This window comes from Neophocaena asiaeorientalis, unplaced genomic scaffold, assembly GCF_003031525.2.
Source record: "Neophocaena asiaeorientalis asiaeorientalis breed wild unplaced genomic scaffold, Neophocaena_asiaeorientalis_V1.1 scaffold532, whole genome shotgun sequence".
Classification (NCBI taxonomy): Eukaryota; Metazoa; Chordata; class Mammalia; order Artiodactyla; family Phocoenidae; genus Neophocaena; species Neophocaena asiaeorientalis.
The window spans coordinates 1-17,994 of NW_020171693.1; the positions used below are offsets into that span (position 1 = coordinate 1).

Here is a 17,994-nt window from a genome sequence, read left to right on the forward strand (position 1 = left end):
GGCTTTCTGTAGTTGTGGCGAGCGGGGACTACTCTTTGTTGTGGTGCGAAGGCTTCTCATTGCAGTGGCTTCTCTTGTTGTGGAGCACAGGCTCTAGGAACGCAGGCTTCAGTAGTTGTGGCTTTTGGGAGTAGTTGTGGTCCACAGGTTTATTTGCTCCGCATGTGGGATCTTCCCGAACCAGGGCTCGAACCCTTGTCCCCTGCATTGACAGGTGGCTTCTTAACCACTGCGCCATCAGGGAAGCCCCTGGAGTATATTCTTGACAGAAGAAAATTTCCGTTTTGACTAAGCATTGATGAGAACTGAATCTTTGACTTATCTTTCACATGCCTGATGATTGAAATAATTTTCCACAGAATAGCTTCTGGTTTTGTACTTTTCAGTTCTTTTTTTCTTCTTCAAACGCACATGCTTTGAGAGCTGTGAAGTGCAAGACATGGCTATATTGTAAGGTGGTTTTTGTCCTTATGCTTCTGTGTCTTGTGCTAGGTTAAGTCACTAGAGTAGTCAGTATGAGTACTGGAAGTTATTCCTGTAATGGGATAGTATATAGTCAATTACATACAGCGGTGTCTGAAAATCACATAATAGCCTGACTTAAAACATCTCCTTAGGGCTTCCCTGCTGGCGCAGTGGTTGAGAGTCCACCTGCCGACGCAGGGGACACGGGTTCGTGTCCCGGTCTGGGAAGATCCCACATGCCGCGGAGCGGCTAGGCCCGTGAGCCATGGCCGCTGAGCCTGTGCGTCCAGAGCCTGTGCTCCACAACGGGAGAGGCCACAACAGTGAGAGGCCCGCGTACCACAGAAAAAAGAAAATCTCCTTAGCCAGATTTCAAAAAAGCCTGTGGCCATTCCAATATGATCCAACATAGCAGAATATGATAGAAGGAAAATTGGCAAAGAAAGAGACGCTGGTCTTACCTGATGGAAGTTAAAATATCTCACTTTTGACAATTTTGCAAAAACTTATAATTCCATGAACTAATTTCTAGGGTTCTTCATAGGACCTAAAAAGGAACCCATAGAGTTGTGGAACAACAATAGAAGCTGCTGTGATGAGAAGCCCGGGCACCGCAACAAAGAGTAGCCCCCGCTCGCCGCAACTAGAGAAAGTCTGCACGCAGCATTGAAGACCCAACGCGGCCAAAATAAAAATAAATAAAGATAAATAGATTTATTTTTTAAAAAGTAATACTCAGGTTTGAGGCATGAGAAATATGATGAGGAGAAATTAGCTAATCCTTTCAGAACTTTTAAAATATCAAACTCAGTCTCTAAGATTTTAGCATTATATACAACATTGGTTACTTATTAGTGGTTTGGGAAGGCCAATTTAAAATTTTCTGATCTTACTGTATTGAAATTCACGGCCCTAATGTTTTCCACATTGACTATATGAATGATGAAGTAAAGTCAATCATGTATTTCCTTTCCAACTGGACAGAAAACAAAAATTTAAAAAGTGTTTGGACTACTGACTTTTGATTTCTTCTAAGGCAAGTGTATAGGTAATTTTTATTCCCTGATTAGGAGAAAAATGGTGGAAGAGGGCAGGGTTAAGAATTAAGATTTCAAGAGCGTGAGAGGTAGATGGCCAACCAGAGTTCCTAAGGTTCGGTGCCTGTAACTGTTGCCGCCGCTTAAGCCTGCCAAAGCAGTGGTACGGCTGCTGCCCTCGTATTTGCTACCTCTAGAAACATTCTTGCCAGTAGTGGCGGCAGCGGGACTCAATTACCCCCTTTTCTCGCTCTCTCCAGAAGCTCCAGATGGCGTCTTCTGTGGGCAACGTGGCCGACAGCACAGAACCAACGAAACGTATGCTTTCCTTCCAAGGGTTAGCTGAGTTGGCACATCGAGAATATCAGGCAGGAGATTTTGAGGCAGCTGAGAGACACTGCATGCAGCTGTGGAGACAAGAGCCAGACAATACTGGAGTACTTTTTCTACTTTCATCTCTACACTTCCAGTGTCGAAGGCTGGACAGATCTGCCCACTTTAGTACTCTGGCAATTAAACAGAACCCTCTTCTGGCAGAAGCCTATTCGAATTTGGGGAATGTGTACAAGGAAAGAGGGCAGTTGCAGGAAGCAATGGAGCATTACCGGCATGCATTGCATCTCAAACCAGATTTCATCGATGGTCATATTAACCTGGCAGCCGCTTTGGTAGCAGCAGGCGACATGGAAGGGGCAGTACAAGCTTACGTCTCTGCTCTTCAGTGCAATCCTGATTTGTACTGTGTTCGCAGTGACCTGGGGAACCTGCTCAAAGCCCTGGGTCGCTTGGAAGGAGCCAAGGCATGTTATTTGAAAGCAGTGGAGACGCAACCGAACTTTGCAGTAGCTTGGAGTAATCTTGGCTGTGTTTTCAATGCACAAGGGGAGATTTGGCTTGCAATTCATCACTTTGAAAAGGCTGTCACCCTTGACCCCAATTTTCTGGATGCTTATATCAATTTAGGAAATGTCTTGAAAGAGGCACGGATTTTTGACAGAGCTGTGGCAGCTTACCTTTGTGCCCTAAGCTTGAGCCCAAATCATGCAGTGGTACGTGCCAACCTGGCTGGTGTATACTATGAGCAAGGCCTGATGGATCTGGCAATAGACACCTACAGGCGAGCTATTGAATTGCAACCACATTTCCCTGATGCTTACAGCAACCTAGCCAACGCTCTGGAAGAGAAGGGCCGTGTTGCCGAAGCAGAAGATTGTTATAACACAGCTCTGCGGCTGTGCCCCACCCATGCAGACTCTCTGAATAACCTAGCCAATATCAAAGGAGACCAGGGAAACATTGAAGAGGCAGTTCGCTTGTATCGTAAAGCATTAGAAGTCTTCCCAGAGTTTGCTGTTGCCCATTCAAATTTAGCACGTGTATTGCAGCAGCAGGGAAAACTGCAGGAAGCTCTGATGCATTATAAGGAGGCTGTTCGAATCAGTCCTACCTTTGCTGACGCCTACTGTAACATGGGAAGCACTCTAAAGGAGATGCAGGATGTTCAGGGAGCCTTGCAGTGTTATACTCGTGCCATTCAGATTAACCCTGCGCTTGCGGATGCCCACAGCAATCTGGCTTCCATTCACAAGTATTCAGGGAATATTCCAGAAGCAATTGCTTCTTATCGCACTGCTCTGAAGCTTGAACCTGACTCTCCTGACGCTTATTGTGATTTGGCTCATTGCCTGCAGATTGTCTGTGATTGGACAGACTATGATGAGCGAATGAAGAAGTTGGTCAGCATTGTGGCTGACCAGCTGGAGAAGAATAGGTTGCCTTCTGTGCAGCCTCATCATAGTATGCTCTGTCCTCTTTCTCACGGCTTCAGGAAGGCTATTGCTGAGAGCCATGGGAACCTCTGCTTGGACGAGATCAGTGTCCTTCATAAACCACCGTACGAACATCCAAAAGACTTGAAGCTCAGTGATGGTCGACTGCGTGTAGGGTACGTGAGTTCTGACTTTGGGAATCATCCTACTTCTCATCTTATGCAGTCTATTCCAGGCACGCACAATCCTGATAAATTTGAGGTCTTCTGCTATGCCCTGAGCCCAGATGACGGCACAAACTTCCGAGCGAAGGTGATGGCAGAAGCCCATCATTTCACTGATCTTTCTCAGATTCCATGCAATGGGAAAGCAGCTGATCGCATCCATCAAGATGGTATACACATCCTTGTAAATCTGAATGGTTATACCAGGGGTGCTCGAAATGAACTCTTTGCTCTCAGGCCAGCTCCTATTCAGGCAATGTGGCTGGGCTACCCTGGGACCAGTGGCGTGCTTTTCATGGATTATATCATCACTGATCAGGAAACTTCACCTGCTGAAGTTGCTGAGCAGTATTCTGAGAAACTGGCTTATATGCCCCATACTTTCTTTATTGGTGATCATGCCAATATGTTCCCTCACCTGAAGAAGAAAGCAGTCATCGATTTTAAGTCCAATGGGCACATTTATGACAATCGGATTGTGCTGAATGGCATCGACCTCAAAGCATTTCTTGATAGTCTCCCAGATGTGCAGATTGTCAAGATGAAATGTCCTGATGGAGGAGACAGTGCAGACAGCAGTAATACAGCTCTTAATATGCCTGTCATTCCTATGAATACTATTGCAGAGGCAGTTATTGAAATGATTAACAGAGGACAAATTCAGATAACAATTAATGGATTCAGTCTTAGCAATGGACTGGCAACTACCCAGATCAACATTAAGGCTGCCACTGGAGAGGAGGTTCCCCGTACCATTATTGTAACCACACGTTCTCAGTACGGGTTACCGGAAGATGCCATCGTGTACTGTAACTTCAATCAGTTATATAAAATTGACCCATCTACTTTGCAGATGTGGGCAAATATTCTGAAGCGTGTTCCCAATAGTGTACTGTGGCTGTTGCGTTTTCCAGCAGTAGGAGAACCTAATATTCAACAGTACGCACAAAATATGGGCCTTCCCCAGAACCGTATCATTTTTTCACCTGTTGCTCCTAAAGAGGAACATGTTCGGAGAGGCCAGCTGGCTGATGTCTGCTTGGACACTCCACTCTGTAATGGACACACCACAGGGATGGATGTCCTTTGGTCAGGGACACCCATGGTGACTATGCCAGGAGAGACTCTTGCTTCCCGAGTTGCAGCTTCCCAGCTCACTTGTTTAGGCTGTCTTGAGCTTATTGCTAAAAACAGACAAGAATATGAAGACATAGCTGTGAAACTGGGAACTGATCTAGAATACCTGAAGAAAATTCGTGGCAAAGTCTGGAAGCAGAGAACATCTAGCCCTCTGTTCAACACCAAACAATACACAATGGACCTAGAGCGGCTCTATCTACAGATGTGGGAGCATTACGCAGCTGGCAACAAACCTGATCACATGATTAAGCCTGTTGAAGTCACTGAGTCGGCCTAAATAATGACTGTGTGCACAGGAGAATTACCCCTGTACCTGAGCCTCAACCTTCTGGGGGAAAGGCAACTACTTTCTCCTTATCTGTACAATACCATGTTGCAGATGGGTGACAGACAATGATAAGAAATAGCACAGCCAGACTTGCTTCCTGCATGATCATGATCACGATAGGGAGAGACACAAGAGATGGGAAACTGCTGTTCCACAAGGAGTCTCTGTAGAATTTTGCAGCAGCCAGGTGTCTGGAAGGTTTGGAAGGTAAGTCTGGAAGGTCTGATCTCCCTTGGTCTTCCATGGGATGGATGGTTAGTGTGGAAGGGAGATAGAGATTGCCCAGCCGTTTTGTGATTATCATGGATTGATTGAGTCTTCTGAATTAATATTTTTCTTTATATTTTGGGTATTGGAGCTTTTAAAAATGTTTGGTTTCAGGTATTTTTATTCATGTGAAGTGTATATGATTCTCTTGAGATAAGGTTTTAAGCTAAAATATTCCTTGTTTTAGTTTCTGAACTCTACAGATAAATGGGGACTTTGCTGGTGTAGTCTTTTTATAGGTTTTATAAACCACTGGAGCCTATATCAGTCATTTTAGTGTCTGACATAGTGTTTGGAACTATCAGTGCTTTGTTGGTTTATAGATGATGGCTTAAATTCTTTTCCTGGTCCGTTTCCTTCTTCCCTTCCCCCCACTTTAAAAATTCTCCTGTAACTTGGCTAACAAAAAACCAAGTCTGATTCAAAACCTCCCAGAGTGTTTCTCTTAAACGCATCATCTGGTGCCAAATGAAGATTCTTAGGAGTGATTATTAATTCTGAAGGGCACAGTTGTGGTGCTGTCACTGATGATAATGATAATGGATTTTGGCCCAGAGTTTTGACCTATTTCACCAGTGTTATACCGTTGACTGCCCCTCTATGCTGCTTCCAAAAGTGATAGTGTGTGATAAGATATTTACTTTCATTTATAAAGTTTTTTTTTTTTTTTAGTGAGTCCTGTTCTTCCTTTTTCTTTCAGCAGAAATGAAATCCCAGGTAAGTGTAAGTATTCAAATATTTGATCAGTAAGTCACAGTTATCTCCAGTACATTAAATAACTTTCATTAAAAAAACATGTTATAGGTAAAAAGCTCTGAAGGACCAGCTATGTATATGATAATTATGTTTCAGACCTTCCAGGGTATTATTTATAATAACTTGTCTTCTGGGCGTGGTCTTGAAGTCTTTATGGATTCAGCCTCAGTAGTAGCGAACTGCACTGCTACTCGGTTTGGAGTACAAATTAGACTTTAGCCCTCCTGGAGGTTGAGTTTTGGGTATTGAAAAGCATAGGAATGAAATTATTGTATTTCAACAAAGGATCGAGGGCTTGAGGCTTAAACAAGGCAACATATGTGTGGGAAGCAGTCAGCCTTGAGAGCAGGTAAGGACATGCCAGGCATGCGGCCGCTGCTCGAAGGGACTGTCCCTACTTGTTCCCCTCCTTGTTCCATTCCATGGGAGATAAATCACCAGGGCCCAGAGATCAGAAAGAATGTAAAATGAGACAAGCAAAGCTGTCTCCCCCCTGCACATGCAGGTTATTTTTGATGCTTCTGGGTTTATGGGTTTCCTCCCAGGGAAGTTAACCTTGAGCCGAGACAGTCTGTAGATAATGTAAACCACCATCTGGAAGCCTTCCTTTGTCTAGTCTAGATAATCAGCAACTGTAGCATAATAAAATTTGCCTTGCAACCATCAGTTGTCTTGGTCCTTCTGACCCCATTCGTCGGTGCTACTTCAGTTCCTTACCCCTTCCCTTCTGACCCAGGGCGGTGAGATCCTCTTTCTCCGGCTGGTCCGCGGCAAGTGGCACTGGAACAGGGACCTGAAGCGTGAAGGCAATTAAAAGAAAAAGAAAGTGCAGGTAAGAGAACCCTTAAGCAAAATATGTGTGGCCACCAGTAAAAGTGAAACTAATAGAAGCATAAGGCAATAGTCAGAAGTAAAATAAGATGGGGCAAAAGGGCTCAAAGGAGTGTGAATTATTTGCTCAGGTTTTACTTTCGATGCTTAAAGCTCGGGGTAATAAAGTTTCTACCTCACGGTTGACTGAATTTTTACAGCATATCCATGGTGTATCTCCCTGGTTTCCTGATGGCGGCTCTGTTGACATAGAAATCTGGCAGAAAGTTGGAGAAGATTTAAAAAATTATTATGAGTCTCGAGGGCCTACTCATACTCCTGTTGTTACATATAGTTTGTGGACTCTGATAAAAATATGTTTAGATTCTTCTCATGATAGTGTTGATTTGAATGTCAAGTCAGAAAAACATAAGCCTCTGACAGAAGGAGAGACTGTATTATCAGCTACTGTGTCGCCACTTCCTAAACCGAAAGAGCTAATTAATGTAAATATTTTAGATGAAGAGGAACATTTTGACTTAACAGATAAGGCTTGTAAACATAAAAGAGAGAAATATCCTGAGGATGATTTTCTAATGGCTATGATAGATAAGTCAGTGAAAAAGCTGCAGGTTAATAAGGACTGTCTTCCTCAAAAATCTACATCTGTAAAAATGCTCAGTCCCTTGCAGCGCGCTGTACAAGGAGCAATAAAACGAGGAGAAGATCCTATTTTCTGTTGTCCCGTCATAGAAAGACCTGATCCTAATAATCCTCAACAAGCTACTAGGGAGCATCAGGCTCTCCCTTTTAAAGTTTTGAAAGATTGAAAATCTGCCTGTGCTCAGTATGGGCCCACTGCTCCTTTTCCTACTGCTATGCTTGACAGGAGAAGCTATTGCAGGAGAAGCTCTTCCCCCCGCCGATCGGAAGTCTATTGCACGAGCTTGTTTAAATGGTGGAGATTATTTAATATGGAAGTTTGATTTTTATGAACGGGCTGCTGAACAAGCAGAAAAGAATGCTGCCCATAATATTCCAGTTGATTCTCATATGCTGATTGGGGAAGGACAATATCTTTCTTTACAAGATCAATTAACTTATCCCTTTGTTGCTTATCTCAAATAAATCATTTGGCATTACAAGCCTGGAGGAAATGACCTTCTACACACAAAACTGAGGATCTTTCAACAATTAGACAGGGACCTGACGAACCATATGCTGATTTTGTAGATAGGTTGTCACAGGCGGTGGGGAGACTCATTGTGGACGGACTCACTGGTACAACTGTAGTTAAGCAACTTGCTTTTGAGAATGCTAATAATGCACGTCAGGCTGCGATTCGACCTTGGAGAAAACGGGGAACATTGGAGGACTATGTTCGCCTTTGTTCAGACATTGGGCCTACTTATATACAGGGTGCTGCTGTGGCTGCAGCATTAACTAAAGTGGGGTTTAAAAACAATCAAAAGAAAACAAAGACTTGTTTTAAATGCGGAAAGGCAGGTCATTTTGCTAGAGAATGTAGATCTTTTAATTCTAACCCTAGTCCTTCCTTCCCTACTCAGAAACCTCCAGATGGTCAGAAAATCCCTGGTTTATGCCCTAAATGCAATAGAGGAAAACACTGGGCACAAGATTGTTGCTCAGTGGCCACAAGGATGGGCCACCACTGTCGGGGAACTCCTCCCGGGGCCTTCCCCGGCCCCAACAAATAATAAGGGCAATGTCTGTGTATCCTCCTCAAATTATCAATCAGACATTAACCAAAAACAAAAACATACAATATCCTCGCTCTCCAGAGCAACACCAGGAAGCGCAGGACTGGAGCTCAGTACCTCCGCCCGATATGTATTAACTCCTGAAGTGGGTCCTCAGGCCCTCTCTACGGGCATCTGTGGACCTTTACCCAAGGGTTTGATGGGACTATTATTGGGAAGAAGTAGTGTCACCATGAAAGGTTTAACTATTATGTCAGGAGTCACAGATTCTGACTACGAAGGAGAAATAAAAGTCATGGCACAAGCTATTAAAAATATAATAACTATTTCTCCTGGTGATAAAACTGCACAATTGCTACTTTTGCCCTTTGCACCTCATGGACAAATTTGACAACATCAAAAGAGAGAAACAAAGGCTTTTGGATCGTCTAATGCTGCCTACTGGATTCAGAAGAGAGGGAAAGAACGTCCAGAAATGAAATGAACCATTAATGGAAAGGTTTTTTCAGGTTTGTTAGACACTGGAGCTGATGTCTCTGTTATGACGCAGATACACTGGCCTAAACGTTGGCCCATTAGTCCTACTATTACAGAACTTCACGGAATAGGACAAAGTTCTTCTCCTATGCAAAGTAGTCAGTTTTTATTATGGCAAGATAGTGAGGGCCATTCAGGATACTTCCAGCCTTATGTTTTGCCTGGGCTGCCTTTAAACCTCTGGGGCCGAGATATATTAAAAGAAATGGGAGTATTACTTTATAGTCCAAACTCTCAAGTCTCTAATATGATGTTGGATCAAGGATTTCTTCCCACAAAAGGGCTGGGAACAAATCAACAAGGAACTGTCTATCCTATTGATGTGAAAATAAAAAATGATAGACAAGGTTTGGGTTTTTCTTAGGGGCCTTGGATTCTCCTCCACTCACTGCTGATCCAATTACTTGGCTGACTGATGACCCTGTATGGGTGGACCAATGGCCCCTCACAAAGGAGAAATTAGAAGCTGCAGAACAATTAGTACTGGAACAATTAGGGCATTTAGAAATTTCCAGTAGTCCTTGGAATACTCCTATTTTTATTATCAAGAAAAAATCTGGAAAATATAGGTTATTACAGGATCTAAGAGCTGTTCATAAAACTATGCTAATAATGGGAGCTCTTCAACCAGGCCTACCCTCTCCAACAGCCATACCACACAATTATCATCTTTTAGTTATAGATTTAAAAGATTGTTTTTTCACTATTCCTTTGTTTCCTGAAGATAGAAAACATTTTGCTTTTAGCTTGCCTTCCTTAAATTTTAAGGAAGCCATGAGGAGATTTCAATGGAAAGTATTGCCTCAGGGCATGGCAAATAGTCCTACATTATGCCAAAAATATGTGGCTCAGGCCTTGACTCCTGTGAGAAAAAGGTTTCCATCGTTATATCTCATACATTATATGGATGATATACTTTTAGCCACTGATAATATTTCTTTATTAGAGACTGCTTTTCAATTTTTACAACAGTCCTTACAATCATTTGGCTTGGTCATTGCCTCAAAAAAAATTCAAAGACAATCTCCATTTTTATATTTGGGAAAATATATTGATAACACTACTATTAGGCCTCAAAAACTGCAAATTCGAGTTGATAATTTAAAAACATTAAATGCTTTTCAAAAATTACTTGGAGATATTAATTGGCTAAGGCCTTCCTTAAAACTTACTACTGCTCAATTACAGCCTTTGTTTGATATTCTTAAAGGTGACTCAGATCCTTCTTCACGCTCTGTGACTCCAGAAGGATTTCAGGCTTTACAAATAGTCAATAGATCTATCAGTTCTACACAATTAACTAGAACTCATACTCACCTTCCAATTTTCTTAATAATTTGTCCAACTCCTCATGTGCCTACTGCCGTCTTATGGCAAACTGTTGGAATTATTGAATAGATTCATATGAAAACTACACCCTCTAAAGTTATTAACCCTTATTATGAACTTATTAGTAATTTAATAATGCAAGGTAGAACTAGATGCTTACAACCTATAAGTATAGAACCTTCTCAAATTATTATCCCTTATTCACTTAGTCAACAAAATTGGCTTTTTCAACATAGTAATGAATGGGGTCTTGCTCTTGCAGGATTTTCAGGTACCTTGGAATGCCATTACCCTGCTGATAAACTGATCCAATTCAGCAAACTTAACTCATATCTTTCCTTCTATAATTAGGCAACAGCCTGTTCCTCATGTACCTTTGGTTTTTACGGACGGTTCTTCTTCAGGAGTGGCTACTGTAATCATTGACGACGGAACAAACCTCATTAAAGAGACTTCCTTGACTTCAGCTCAACGTGTTGAACTGTATGCTGTCATTATGGCTTTTAAACATTTGCCTTCTATATCTTTTAATTTGTTTTCTGAGAGTAAATATCTTATTAGCTTATGATTTCTTCTGGAGACTGCGACCATAGGACATACTAATGACCCTGAATTCTCATCCTCTTTTCGTTTGCTTCAACAGCTTATTCGTTCCCACGATGGTCCTGTTGCAGGTCTGTATATCCGTGCTCATTCTAACTTGCCTGGTCCATTGACTAAACTTAATGCAACTGCAGATGTTTTAACTCGATCTAAACGTGATCTTTACCCTGTACATTTGCCTCCCAAGAATAGAGTTGAAGTTACTCTTCCTCCTCAATCTCTTGTCCCTAAAGCAGGACATGTCCCAATTTACCGTACTCCTCCTTTCCGTTCATCATGCTGTCAAGGATGGCTAATGTACTGCATTCATTATCTTCATACTGTTGATACTCATGGTCCATGTCCTGGACACCCTCATATTATGGTAAGTTATGATCAAACTGCTTCACAAGCAGCACAGCCGTTGCACGCTTTACACCGTCAGTCGGCGGCTACATTACACACACAATTTTCCCTTACTCGTGAAGCCGCCCGACAAATTGTTAAGCAATGCCCACAATGCTTACCTCACCTTCCTGTTCCACATTATGTTGTTAATCCTCGTGGATTATTACCTAGACATTTATGGCAAATGGATGTTACTCATATCCCGTCTTTTGGGAAATTACAGTTTGTTCATGTCACTATCGATACTTATTCTGGTTTCCTCTGTGCTACAGCACAGACCGGAGAAGCTACTAAACATGTTATCACTCATTTATTATACTGTTATGCTTTCATGAACCTTCCCAGAACTATTAAAACAGATAATGGGCCCGCTGCTTTTGCAACATTTTGTAATTCATTACAAAATTACCCATATTACAGGCATTCCATATAACCCTCAAGGACAAGGTATTATAGAACGTGCAAATAGATCTTTAAAGCTAACTATTGAAAAAATAAAAAGGGGGGAATTGTCTAGAACAACGCCACATAACCTTATAAATCATGCTCTGTTTATTTTAAATGTTCTCACTGTTGACAAATTTGGCTGCTCTGCAGGGGGAAGGTTGGTGGCTGAGCCAAGATTGGCCTCTCAATCTCCGGAGGTCCTCTGGAAAGATCCGTTAACCAGCACTTGGCGTGGTCCTGATCCTGTGTTGATTTGGGGACGTGGTCACGTGTGTATCTTTCCCAGATCAGCGCCTGGACCTTGCTGGTTTCCTGAGCGCTTAGTCAAGCAGATAGATGGCTCGCCACAGCTCACAACTAGTTCAGAAGATGAAGAAGCTCTGCATCTCTCCCGAAAATTTGACAGTGTTGATTCAGAAGAAGAAAAAGAAGAGGAGAGCACTTGCCAGGACGACTCAAAGGAGTGATGTTCCAACTTGGGGACAAATTAAACAACTGGTTTCACGAGCTCAAGAGTTAGTGAAACAACAGAATAATCCTGTTACACCTGTAACTTTATTTTTGGCTATGTTGGCAACCATTTCATGTGTTCCCTCTGTTAATGCAGCAACTTACTGGGCCTATGTACCTGATCCTCCACTATTACAACCCATATCTTGGTCTGAAGCAGAGTTTCCTGTATTTTACAATGATAACTGTTTATGGGCCTCTTATTGGGAATATAAAACAAATCAGTATGTCTGTAAATTGTACTAACTGGTTTAGTACCTATCCTGTCTGTCTTAGCCCATTGAATCTGGAAACTGGTTGTGTAAAGGCTATTAGTTATGAGCATACAGATGTTTATGAGGGAACGGATCAATCAATTAGTTTGTCAGGCTCTCCAGGCATCCTTCGTTTTACAGGAACCAACATTACTCTTACATGCCCGGCTACCAGCCGACGAGAGGATCTTAAGGATACCATCATTTGGTATAAAATGGGCAACCTATTAATATTAGAGGTCGAATCTCATACGCCTCACCACTTAGGGATTCCGCTATTACTATAGCCAAGGTTACAGGTGAAGATTCAGGAAATTATTTCTGTATGAAGCGTTTACTTGAAGGACAAGGGATATTTGTAGCTGGACATAAGGTTACTATTCTTAACAGAAAATCAAAAAATCAATTTCCTCCTTTTATGACCGTTAACTTTCCTGGATCCACTTTTGAACGTTGCAATGCATCTTGGAATAATAACCAAATATGGTGTACTATAGATTATACCAAGGTGTCAATTCTTATCTCTTCTATTCCCATCATAGATAGGTTTATCACATTTCAAAAGAACGGGGATATATGGAAACTAGCTCTAACTTATTCCAATACACCTGTTATAACTTGTGTTGCTCCTCCATATATACTTTTGTTTGGTTCTATTAACATTGGTAATTCTTCCAAAGGAGGATATAATATTAGCTGTGTTAATTGTATTTTTAGCAGTTGTATGTTCCCTTCTGCAGGAACGCAATCTGTGCTTATACTAAAGCAACCCATGTATGTTATGGTGCCTGTACATCTGAGAGAACCTTGGTATGAAGATAGTGGAGTACAGGCATGGGTGGAACTCTCTAAAGCCTTGCAGAGAAGGAGACGCTTTCTTGGGTGGCTAATAGTAAGTTTACTCGCCTCGGCTGCTCTGTCTGCTACCGCGGCTACTGCCGGTCTTGCTCTTTCACAGAGTATTAATCATGCTCACTTTGTTAATCAGTTATCTCAACATACCAGTCTTGCTTTATCTTTACAAAGTCACATAGATTTACAGATTAATAACAAGTTAGGTGAACTTAAAAACGCAATTTTGGGGACTGGAGATCAGATGGCAGCATTAAAATTGAGGATGCGTTTAGCTTGTCACGCAAAGTATACATGGATGTGTGTTACTCCTTAAAAGTACAATGACTGTATTTGGGAATGGGAAAAAGTAAAAATGCATCTGCTGAGTGTTTGGTCAGATAATAATATTAGTCTTGATCTTAAGAAATTAAATGCTGAAATTCAGGATATACAAAATGCACATCTTGACGATATTTCCCCAGAAGATGTAATTCAAACTTTACTGGACCATTTAAAGTGGTTAAATCCTCAGTCTTGGATTACCGGAAGGTTGTCAGGATTTATTACCCTGGCCATAATTTGACTATTATTGATATTAATCTTCTCATGTCTGTTTCGTATCCTCATGCAACAGTATACTACTCTCGGCACTAAACTTCATGGAATTATTTTGCAGCAAAAGTTAAAAAATAAAAAAGGGAGACCTGTGGGAAGCAGTCAGCCTTGAGAGCAGGTAAGGACATGCCAGGCATGCCGCCGCTGCTCGAAGGGACTGTCCCTACTTGTTCCCCTCCTTGTTCCATTCCATGGGAGATAAATCACCAGGGCCCAGAGATCAGAAAGAATGTAAAATGAGACAAGCAAAGCTGTTTCCCCCCTGCACATGCAGGTTATTTTTGATGCTTCTGGGTTTATGGGTTTCCTCCCAGGGAAGTTAACCTTGAGCCGAGACAGTCTGTAGATAATGTAAACCACCATCTGGCAGCCTTCCTTTTTCTAGTCTAAATAATCTGCAACTGTAGCATAATAAGGTTTGCCTTGCAACCATCAGTTGTCTGGGTCCTTCTGACCCCATTCGTCGGTGCTACTTCAGTTCCTTACCCCTTCCCTTCTGACCCAGGGCGGTGAAATCCTCTTTCTCTGGCTGGTCCGCGGCACACATGAATATATGTTTTTGTCTTGCTGTACTGCACCTGTGCTATCTAGTAACAGATATTTTGTCTGCTAGTAGTGTTCTAGATTATGTCTTTCCAAAGCGCTGAGGCAGTGCACCTGTTCTGTAGTTGCAGCTGATGCCTGAATGTATCCTAGCTGACAAATTATTGATTAATAAGAACTTGAATTTCTGAAAGATTTGTACTGTTGACCAAAATCTGAGCAAGGAGTCTCAGATGTAATTCTTAGCCAGAATTACATGTTAATGAACCACTTAACAGTGTGAATCAAGGAACATCAGTGTAAGGATTTCTTTTATTTTTTACCTGCTTGAAATATCAGTTAAAGTTTGCCAGCTTGGTTGCAGATGAACGGACGTTTGAAGTTCACCAAACTACTTAATGTGGGATAGGATAATAGACTTCCAGCACCCTCAAGGCTGTGACCTTGCAGCCATTTTACATAGCACATCCTTCTCCTATAGGGATGAACCTTCCCCTGGTCCGAAAAGTAGCAGCTCTGTTGAAGCTTTGCTTATTGTAACAGGCTTTTGTTTCCAGGTTACATGTCTGTGGAAGACTCAGTTCTGAATAGAGATATAGATATTACTGGAAACTAACTGTTTTTTCTATTATACTCTGATTTATCAAAAAAGTAAAACATTTAAATTGTGCTACAGAAATTTCAGAAGTTGTCTTGCAATCTTTAAACAATAAATGAATGAGTTGCCCTTAAAATAAAAAAAAGAATTAAGCAGTTAAGCTGTTGTTGGTCCCACATCAGACAAATTATCCTTATACCTCCTGTCAATATTGTTAACAGAGACTGTTATTTTATTAATCCTTATGATCCCGTGATTCTTTCTTTCATGTTTCAGGGCACAGCAGGTGAGAGAGTGGATTTGTTAAGCTGGGTGGGTTTATCCTTCTTTTATGCGTTCATTCAATTTTATGTTCCTTTACTTATTGTACACACATGGCAATAGAAGCTGCTAAAGCAATCACTGCTATTCTGCAAAACAACAAGGCACAGAAGCAGATGTCTTATTTCTGAGATTTCTCCCCCCAGGATTATTATGATTAAAGATCCTTTCCCCCCACTCCCTGGAGAGGACAAGGGGCTGCTCGCTGGAGGTTTTTTAATGACTTGGGGAAAGGCTCAAATATCCCCCCATTATGGTAATCCACCCCAGGGGCAAACCACACAAGAATATTATGAATTTATTTTATTTTTCTATCCTTGCAAAGGTAATACTCAGCTCATTAGAATATGAAAACTATACTGTCAAATTTCAGAATTACATGGATGAAGAAAATCACCAAAGTGGCATCGCATCATGTGTGTTATCGTTGTATTTACTATATTGACTATATTAACTATGTTGTGTTAACAATACATTGTATAACTATATATTGAAAAGGCAAAATCCTGTAACTTATTTCAGAGAAAATAATTATGTTGGCAAACCTCAAATTGTACATTGTAGACAGGTCCTAGGAAAAGAAGATTTAATTCATAGTGGACAAGAGGTTGGCTTCTGTTTTCAGCCATGTGCTATTTCAAGAATTAAACGTCATGAATAATACAGGATATAAGAGGAATAGTCTAAAGACGGAAAAGCACATTTTGATTAGGAAAGAGAACTTAAGGCTTAAGTCTTTTTTTTTTTGAGGAAAACTGCCTTATTACTATGAGATAATAAAATTGTTTCCTTCTTTTCTTCCTTGCTTTCTTCTTTTTTTTTTTTAACCTTTTTAATTTTGGATGTTTGACCTCTAAGCTGAGATGACTGAAAATGCCTCCTCTGGGCATCAACCTTTTTGAAAGACTTTTTCCCCCTCCCTAAGGGCTATTTGTCTCTTGGAGGCATTGCCTACATTACTCACCAAGAGGCAAGCATTTGTCCTTGCACTAAATGCTGACATCTCCTGATAAGAGGGAAGCTGCAAAGTAGAAGAATTGAAGGTCAATATGTTGATATTGGTCTCAAGAGCATTGATGTACATTTGTGTATTGGGGAAGGGGAGAGAAGCTTGAGAGTGGGCCAGTGGGGAGGGGTAAATATTTTGTGATGCTGTCTACCTATGGGCTTATAAAGTTTACAGCTGCATTAGGAGGACAAGCATTACCATTAGCATGAAAAGTGGGGCAGACCTCAGTTGCAAAAGCTTCTAGCCATACACATAGGGCAATACGTAAATGATACACCTTATTGCATTCACCCATTCACCCTCCCCTGTTCATGCTAATTGGAAATTTCAATCCATTTCAGAGAAGTAACAAAACTATCGATCATTTTCCCTGGCACGAATCTTCCTAGAGCTCACGCACTAGCCCGTGTGTCTTAGATTTAATATCTGATCACTAGCTGGATTGAAGCCAAGAGGTGGTTCCCAAAGTTGTTGCACATTAGAATCACCTGGGGAACTCTGCGACCTCCCTGTGCCCAGGCTCCTCCCTAGACCTACTGAATCAAAATCTCTGGGGCTGGGACCCAGACACCAATGTTTTTCTTAAAAGCTCTTTAGGTAATTCAAATGAGCAGCAAAGCCTGAGAAGCAGCTCAATAACAGGAACAAACTTATTTCACACAGATAAAGTGGGGCAATTCATATGTTAAAAGAACATGAATATATGTCCATGCCTCTCTCACGCTTTGTCACAGTTTACCCTTCCCCCTCCCCATATCCTCAAGTCCATTCTCTAGTAAGTCTGTGTCTTTATTCCTGTTTTACCCCTAGATTCTTCATGACATTTTTTTCCTTAAATTCCATACATATGTGTTAGCATACGGTATTTGTCTCTCTCTGACTTACTTCTACACTGTTGGTGGGGATGTAAATTGGTGCAACCACTATGGAAAACACTCTGGCAGTTCCTCAAAAAGCTAAAAATAGAGCTACCATATGATCCAGCAATCTTACTCCTGGGCATATATCTGGACAAAACTATAATTCGAAAACATACATGCACCCCTATGTTCACAGCAGCACTATTTATAATAGCCAAGACATGAAAACAACCTAAATGTCCACTGACAGATGAATGGATAAAGAAGATGTGATATATATAAAATGGAATACTACTCAGCTATAAAAAAGAATGAAATAATGCCATTTGCAGCAACACGGCTGGACCTAGAGACTATTATACTAAATGAAGTAAGTGAGAAGGAGAAAGACAAATACCATATGATATCACTTATATGTGGAATCTAAAATATGATACAAATGAACTTATCCATGAAACAGAAAACAGACTCACAGACATAGCACACAAACTTGTGGTTCCCGAGGGGAAGGGGGAGGTGGGGGAGTGATGGATTAGGAGTTTGGGATTAGCAGAGGTAACCTATTATATATACGATGGATAAACAACAAGGTCCTACTGTATAGTACAGGGAACTATATTCAATGTCCTG

The 17,994-nt window shown here is 41.3% G+C and overlaps 1 pseudogene; it reads left to right on the top strand.

Moving 5' to 3' along the window:
* The first annotated feature begins 1,669 nt into the window (after nt 1-1,669).
* LOC112406182 (UDP-N-acetylglucosamine--peptide N-acetylglucosaminyltransferase 110 kDa subunit pseudogene) lies at nt 1,670-11,063 on the top strand (annotated as a pseudogene).
* Nucleotides 11,064-17,994: the final 6,931 nt, after the last annotated feature.